The sequence below is a fragment of the Glycine max genome, chromosome 4 (genome assembly GCF_000004515.6).
Source record: "Glycine max cultivar Williams 82 chromosome 4, Glycine_max_v4.0, whole genome shotgun sequence".
Lineage (NCBI taxonomy): Eukaryota > Viridiplantae > Streptophyta > Magnoliopsida > Fabales > Fabaceae > Glycine > Glycine max.
Window position 1 is genome coordinate 13,486,048 of NC_016091.4, and position 9,160 is coordinate 13,495,207.

Sequence of the window (9,160 nt, forward strand, 5' to 3'; positions counted from 1 at the left end):
CCAATAACACTTGAGTATGGAACCTTTGACATATAGTCCTAATCAGCCTGAGCTTGAACCTTTATCACAGCAGACAACTTCTCTTTTTCTGAAAGGGGAGTGCTGATAGGTTTAGAATCAGCCATTCCAAACCTCACAAGTATCTTTTGAATGTAATCCTTTTGAGACAAAAATAGCCTTTTCTGAGTTCTATCCCTATAGATCTCCATTACTAAGATTTTCTTTGCAGCCCCTAGATCTTTCATATCAAATTCACCATTCAGGAGGATCTTCAGATTTTGTATATCACACATGTTTTTTGCTTCAATAAGCATGCCATCTACATAGAGTAGAAGATAGATCATTGATCCATCCTCCACCTTGTTGTGATAAACACAACATTCATAGAGACTTCTCTTGAATCCTTGGCTGGTGATAAAGCTGTCAAACCTCATGTACCATTGCCTTGGAGATTGTTTCAATCCATACAAGGACCTCTGCAATTGACAAACATACCTTTCTTTTCCTTGAACTTCAAACCCTTCAGGCTATTTCATTAGAATATTTTCTTCCAATCTTCCATGGAGAAAAGCAGTCTTGACATCAAGTTGTTCAAGTTCCAGATCTTGGTTTGCCACTATAGCAAGCAGAACCCTGATGGATGTATGTCTAACCATAGGAGAAAATATTTCGTTGAAATCTACTCCTTCTTTCTGGCTGAATCCCTTGGCAACTAACCTAGCCTTGTATCTTATCCCTTCCTTTTCTGAAAGACCAGGTTTCCTCTTGAATATCCACTTGCAACCTACCACATGTCTTCCTTTAGGTAGTTCAAAGAGTTTCCAGGTCTGATTCTTATACAAAGATTCCATTTCCTCTTTCATAGCTAACAACCAATTTCCAGCTTCAGGATGATTGATAGCTTCTTGGTAAGTGGCTGGTTCATTTGAATCTATTTCTTCAGCTGCATGTAATGCATAGGCAGCCATGTCTTCAAAACCATATCTTTCAGGAGGTTTAGTGACCCTTTTTGGTCTCTAATTGATTCTAGAATTGAGCTGTGGAGGATCAGGTTCAACAGCCAAATAAGACTCATTTGCCCTGGAATCTTCTGATTTCTCACCTTCTTGAAGAACCACAGGAGATGTTTTGGAATGACCCCTTTTTTCTGAGTCTTTGGTTATAGATTCTACATCCTTTTCTTGAGGAGAGTGGCAGCTCTGTGTTCCAACAATTTGAACCTTAAGCTTGGGATGAAACAGATGGGATTCATCAAAAATTACATCTCTGCTGAGAAGAACTTTCTTTTCCGAGGGTCACCAGATCCTATAGCCTTTCACCCTATCACCATAACCCATGAACAGACCCTTTCTTGATCTAGGTACTAGCTTTCCTTCATTGACATGATAATAAGCATTGCAGCTAAATACTCTTAGGTTTAAGTAGTTTTTTATTTTGCCATTCCAAATTTCAATAGGAGTTTTAAGTCCTATAGTAGTAGAGGGTGTTCTATTGATCAGAAAACAAGTTGTATTGATAGCTTCTCCCCAAAAACTTCTGTTGAGACCAGCATTGGATAACAGACATCTTGTTCTTTCCAGGAGTGTTCTATTCATTCGTTCAGCAACTCCATTTTGCTGAGGAGTGTTCCTAACAGTAAGCTGTCTAGCAATCCTTTCATCTCTGCAGAATTTGTTAAATTCTGTTGAGCAAAACTCCAAGCCATTATCAGTTCTGAGTCTTTTAACTTTCCTTTCAGTTTGTTTTTCAATCAGTGCTTTCCATTCTTTGAAGCATTTGAAAGCTTGACTCTTCTGACTTATGATGTAGATCCATGTCATTCTTGAGTCATCAATTACGGATAGAAAATACCTTCCACCACCTAGAGAAGGTACTCTTGTAGACCCCCAACAGTCAGCATGAATGTAATCAAGAGTTCCTTTGGTGGTGTGAATTGCTTTAGGAAATTTAATCCTATGTTGGTTGCCGAAAACACAGTGCTCACAGAATTTAAGTTCATCCAGTTTCTGATTTCCCAACAGCTGCTGTTTTTGAAGTATCATCATACCTTTTTCACTCATATGACCTAGCCTCATGTGCCACAATTGAGTTAAGTTAGGTATACTCTCATTGGATCTTGATGCAACAGCTACTAGACCATCCTCAACACATGTTGTACCTTGAAGTATATAGAGATTACCCCTCTTTATACCTTTCATCACCATTGTAGAGCCTTTCTGAATTTTCCTGACCCCGTTTTTAGTGCTGCATTTGAACCCCTTTCCATCCATAATACCTATAGAGATTAGGTTCTTCTTCAGCTCTGGAACATGCCTAACTTCAGTGAGTGTTCAGATAATTCCATCATGCATCTTTATTTTTACTATGCCAATTCCAATTGTCTTGCATGAGACATCATTTCCCATGAAGACATTTCCACCCGATTTCTCTTCATAGGTGTCAAACCAGGTTTTGTTAGGAAACATATGAAAGGAACAGACAGAGTCTAATATCCACTGATTTTCAGAATGTTGGTGATGATCAGCAACTGAGAGAACAAGCTCATTTTCAGATGTGGAACCTTCCTTGGCAACAACAGCAGATGGTTTGCCCTTTTTCTTAGGACAATCTTTCTTCCAATGACCTGGCTCCTTGCAGTAGTTACAGATATCCTTTGGATTGACACGAGTCTTCTTTTTTCCTTTAAACACCTTTTTCTTGATGTTCTTATTAGAGTTAGAGACAACAAGACCAGATCCATTTGATTCTTCAGAATTTCCAAGTGCTTTAGATCGAAGTTCCCTCGAGTATAAGCTGGATTTCACCTCCTCCATGGTGACACATTCCTTACCAACACTAAGAGAATTGACAAAGCTCTTATATGATGGTGGTAGAGAGGCTAACAAAATCATGGCAGCATCTTCATCCTCTATCTTAACATCTATATCTCTTAATTCCATCAAAATAGAATTTAATTCATCAAGATGATCCTTAAGAGATGTACCTTCTTTCATGTGTAAACCAAATAGATGCCTTTTCAAGAAGAGCTTGTTGCAGATTGACTTAGTCATATACAACTTTTCCAACTTGAGCCATAAGCCACATGCAGTTTCTTCATTTGCAACTTCATATAAAACTTCATCAGACAAAGAAAGCAAGATTAGTGAGTGAGCCTTATCTTCTTGTTCTACAAGTTCTTCAGTCTTTGAAACAAAGGCCTTTTCTTTTGATTCAGAAGTCACTTCTTTCTTCACAGATGCAGAAGCAACAAAAGCCCAAACACGTTGTTCCTTCAACAAAGCACGCATCTTGATGCACCACAGATTGAAGTTGTTCTTTCCATTGAATTTTTCAATCCTGATTATGTTTGACATGATTTCTTGAGTGTTCTTGATCACAAAGAAGCAACGAAAGGACCAGAAACAAGATTCCCCACAGCTTGATCTTCGTATTCAGACGAGAATCTTGAATTCCCTTGATCACAACTTGAGCTCTTGATACAAGTTTGTTATGGAAGTGATGAAGAACAAGCAAGAATAGCAACAGAACAGAAATGTCATACACACGGATGTTGCAGCAAAAAGAATGAGAGAGAGTGATGAGAAAGAACGCACAGAATTACGTGGTTCACCTTTGATCAAGGCTACATCCACGGGAGGGAAAACAGAGAGCCTGTATTATTACTGATGCAATACACAAGTGGAAGCTTATTCTAAATACAGGACATCCTTGCCTTATATAAGTAGAGGACAAAACAAAAAAATTAACAGAATAAACTTACATATGGATTTTAGTCACAACTCAACAATAACCAATTCTGTTATGTTGTGTCTGCAATTCAGTTATAGCCAATTCCACCATCACAATTAGTTATTATATCTATATATATATGAATACTTGGAATAAGATGTACACAGTGAATTTTCATCCAATTTAGCGTATTTTTATTTCTTGCTTAGTGTAGTAAAATCAATATTCCATTACGCCATTGCCAACAACTTACCGGCTTTAATCATCGTGTTGCTTTTAAATTTGAAATCTCTTTTAACCTGTTTATTAAGAATGCTAACTGCGTCATAACTATTAATTTTACGGTTATTCACCTAGCTCAGGGAAAGCTCACCAAAATGGCCGAAACTCTTGGCCTCATCATTGTCTTCATATTCTTGCTTTCTGTCTTCCCCAACCCTTTCAACCATTTTTTTCGATACCATTGATTTTTGGTGCAATAAAACTCCACATCCTCAAACATGCGAGCATTTTGCATGCCACAATAAATAATCATCACCTTCAAGATGGTATCCCAAAAAGTGCATTTCAATTCAAGAACCTCATCCTTCAAATTGCAATGGAGCAATCAGTGAATGCCCAAATTCACATCACGTGGTTGGGCTCAAAATGTAGAAGCAAGCAAGAAAAAGCAGCATGGTCAGATTGCGTAACCCTCTACCAAGACACCATCAACATTCTCAACCAAGCACTTAACCCTACCAAACAAAGCACTAGCTATGATCTCCAAACATGGCTTACCACATCCTTAACCAACACTGACACGTGCCAAACCGGATTCCACAAGGTTGGTGTTGGCAACAATGTTCTACCTCTCATTCCCAACAAGAATATCTCGAAGATCATAAGCGACTTTTTGACTCTTAACAATGCTTCCTCATTTATTCCTCCAAAGACTAACAAAAATGGCTTCCCCAGATGGTTATCACCAAATGATAGGAAGCTTCTAGAGTCATAACCATTGTTATCACTAGATGTTGTGGTCGCTAAAGATGGCTCGAGGGATTTTAAGACAATCAAAGAAGCTTTGAAAGCAGTCCCCAAGTTGAGTCCAAAGAGGTTTGTGATATATGTTAAACATAGTGTTTACAATGAAAACATTGAATATTATGTTGTATGGTGATGGTACAAGGCTCACTGTCATTTCTGGTAGCCGAAGTGTTGGAGGAGGTTCTACCACTTTTAATTCAACGAACGTTGGTAAGAGTTTTATTAAGAACAATGATATACATATACATTGGCACAATTTATATACCTTAGAGACTCTCTTCACTAGAACCCCACTAAAGGAGACTAATCATCAGGTGATGAAAATTAGTTATCGAGAAAACTAATAAATATTTGATATTAATAGTATAGTGAAAAAAAAGTAACTCTCTTCACTTCTCTCTATTTCTCTATTTGTTACACCGTATATCTATTACATCAACATTTTTTCTTTCTTCAATATCATTGTCTCACAATGTAAATTAGATTTAGGTCTGTGAATCATTTGTGATTTATTAATTTCATCTCTTTAATTTGACTTTTGAAATTTCATCAAGAAAAGAGTTATTTTCAATTCTGTAATTTTGATGCTTAAAAATAATAAAATGATAATTCAATTTTTAAATTAGAGTGAAAACACATAACTCGTTTAAATCTTTGAATTAATGTAATCTTAGTTAATATGAGTAAAGAGACACCACCACGGTGGGAAGCTTTTTCTAGCCTTTTTCCGATAATGCTAATAATGTTGGGCAAAGAAAAATCGTATTATAATAGTGTGATTTCTTTCTTTTCTTGTTTTTTTATATAAAAAGTATGGAAAATAAAGTTTATTTATTTATCAATATAGGGTTTATCCACGAAATGAATTATCATAAAATTTTAACTTTTTATTTTCTTCTTATAGGAAATAGTTTGAGAGATTTTTCAAAACAAAACCCACGTCATATTAATGTCCAAAAGATATACCAGTTTTCAACACAAGTTATAACTTTTTTTGGGCAGGAATAAGTTTGTACTCTCTACAATGATTATCTCATCTTTTTAACTAGATTATATTTCTTTTATGTTTTAAGACTTTCTACATATACAACTTAGATTCTAAGTAATTCAAGTTAAGTTAAATGGACTCATTAAAAAGATGAAATTCTTTTAATATATTTATATATTTTCTATTTATACTCCAACTAATTAAGACATTAAACAAAACCAAACTTTTTGTTAAAGGCATTAGCTATTAAAAAAAACTATTTTTTCTTGGTTTGATTGCTTTACTCACACAAAAGCCAATGTATATTCATAGACTTTTAATCCATTGCTTCAAACAGTTATGTACATGGAATAATGTTACTATGCATATAAATTCTATTTTGGTTGTGAAAAAAAAATCATAGACTTTTGTTAATCAAATTCAAATAAAGCATTTTAAATAATCATAAGGTCTAAATATTGTTTACAGCTGTGACAAAGATGGGTTCATTGCACGTGGCATCACATTCCGCAACACAGAAGGCCCAGAAAACCACCAAGCAGGAGCACTGCGTTGTGGTGCTGACCTCTCTGTCTTCCATCGCTGTGCATTTGAAGGCTACCAAGACACTCTCTATGTCCACTCCCAAAGACAGTTCTACAAGGAATGCCACATTTTTGGCACAGTGGATTTCATCTTTGGCAATGCCGCTGTCGTCTTCCAATCCTGCAATATATACGCAACAAGGTCAATGCAGAAACAGAAAAATGCCATAGCAGCAGAAGGTAATGTTGGAGGAAGAAAACAATATAAGAGAAATATGATGAATCTATTTATACCAAAGAGCTTATTTGATGTTCAGTTAGTACTTTTAACCAATTGAAATCACTTAATAAGTGACTTTTGTTAGAAATCTCACATTAAACGGGCAAAACTTAGTGGTTGCTAATGATTGTTGGTTAAACCAATTAATTCACTCATTATCAATTTGTTATCATACCATCTTAGTGGTTGCTAAGGTTGAATTAATTCTAAACCTACATTATAATATGGGATCAAAACTTATCCTAATGATTATTATTATCTATTAGACATAAAATTAATTTAGTTAGTTACTAGAAGTTATTTGAGTAAGTTAGTGTTGATTACTCAAGTTAGTTATTTTCTATCTTTGTATAAATACATCAACTTTGTAATACTTTGATCAATGAATGAATTGGATGAATTCGAAAACTATCGTTAATTTCTTTCATTCTTAATATGGTATCAGAAGTTTTTGCTTTCGTGTCTCTTGCTTCCTATTGAAGCTATTTATGGTTCTGCCTGGTGGTGTGGATAGTGCTGCTAGCCCTCGCTTTATGGCGCCGAGCCCTGACTCAAGGGGGCGTATTGCGATTCCCACATCGGGTGGTTCACGAGGATGATTAAGTTCTTATATAATTGGGTAGGCCACCCCCTTATGCATCATTTTTTAAGGGGACCTTTCGGATGCCTAGTTGGTTTTTTTTTTCTCTCATGGCCATGGATGTCATTAATGATTAACTTCTTGTATAACAGAGTAGGCCACCCCCATATGAATCATTTTTTAAGGGGACCTTTCGAATGTCTGGTTGGTTCTTTTTTTTTTTTCTCTCATAGCCATGACTGCCATTGATGATTCTAACCCTTTCATTCTTCATTCTTCTGACAATCTTGGCATTGCCTTAATTTCTCATCCTTTCATCGTGTTCTCGGCAAAGGCTTAATTGCTGATGTGGTGTTGTGGATGAATTGGCGTGGAGCAGTTGCGGTGCTCGTTTATGCCACCGCATTGTGGTACCTCTTCGAGCGTGTCGGTTACAATTTCTTGTCCTTCGTCACCAAAGTTTTTGCCAACAAGCTTTGATGCTTGCTTTGAACTCTTGGAAGCCGTCGAAGTTGGTCGAAGATTTCTCGAAGGTTTTATTTTGACCAATGTATTTCCGACATGTTTCACTATATTTCATGTTTTCAGATTTTTTTCTTTTCTTTTCTTTTCTCTTTCTTCTTTAATGTTGATGTATTGTATTCTCCAAGTTTGAAGTGTTTTCAACACATTCCAGCTTGTGGGGGGGGGGGGTATTAGACAAAATTAATTTAGTTAGTTATTAGAAATTATTTGAGTAAGTTAGTGTTGATTACTCAAGTTAGTTATTTTCTATCTTTGTATAAATACATCAACTTTGTAATACTTTGATCAATGAATGAATTGAATGAATTTGAAAACTATCGTTAATTTCTTTCATTCCTAATATTATCGGACCATTAATTAGTTATCGAGTCATTATTAGACTTCTTAAAAATGTTTCGTCCTAAAGGTTTCATGCTTGAGATGTTAAATTTATTGCTCACTATTTTAGCCATATGACTAACTAAATAACGTAGGTTAAAACAATTTAAAATAATTATCAAGTCAATAATCATATTAAACATGACAATTCATCTATAAATAGGATGGAAGCGTAAAAGAATTTATTTTTTCCTAATTATGAGTTAAGGATAACGTTTTAGTCTCTGAAAACTAATTGTTCCACTGCATAGCTTTTAATTGCTAAGTGTCTTATTTTAAGCAAATAAAAGCTAAATGAACATATTGTTACGTTAGTAATTAGTAAATACACAACATTTTAATTTAGTAACATACAAAACTTCATTTTTCTAATTATTTCTAACGGGTAGAAAAGATCCTAATCAAAACACTGGGATTTGCATTCAAAACTCGCGTGTTATGGCTGTTGAAGACCTAGTCCCTGTGCTGAGTTCCTTCAAAACCTTCTTGGGTAGGCCATGGAGGGAGTATTCAAGGACCGTGTTCTTGCAAACTTACCTTGATGCGTTGGTAGACCTTGCAGGGTGATTGGACTGGAAAGGCGATTTTGCCCTCAATACTTTGTATTATGGAGAGTACAAGAACGTTCGTCCTGGGGTTCCACGAGAGATAGAGTGAAATGGGGTGGTTACCATGCCATAACAAGTGCAACCGAAGCATCCAAATTCACAGTTGAGAATTTTATTGCTGGGAAATCATGGTTACCAGCCACAGGGATTCCATTCTTATTGGGACTCGATGATTAAGGTTGTGGTTAATTTGAAGAGCTTGCACGATTTATTTTTATTTCTTTTTAACTTATTATAATTCAAAGTTGTTATGTAAGCGTATAATCAAATTGATTACTCAAAGACAACCAAAAGTCTTTGGGAATTATTGATAACGAGCTGTTTGATATGTTATCTTCGTGTACGTTCTATGTACTTCTTAATTGCATTAAAATGATAACATCTATTATATATGGTTAATATTATGTCTCTTTATGGATTGTTCTTTCTCATTTCAGGTGTGGAATAGTGTATTTAGATGGCTGGGTGTTTCTTTGGTTCAGCAGCATTATTCTCAGTTTGGTCTAGTTTTTCGAGAGA

General features: G+C 35.5%; 1 pseudogene; it reads left to right on the top strand.

Moving 5' to 3' along the window:
- The first annotated feature begins 3,564 nt into the window (after positions 1 to 3,564).
- On the top strand, positions 3,565 to 8,818 carry LOC100808251 (pectinesterase-like; annotated as a pseudogene).
- Positions 8,819 to 9,160: the final 342 nt, after the last annotated feature.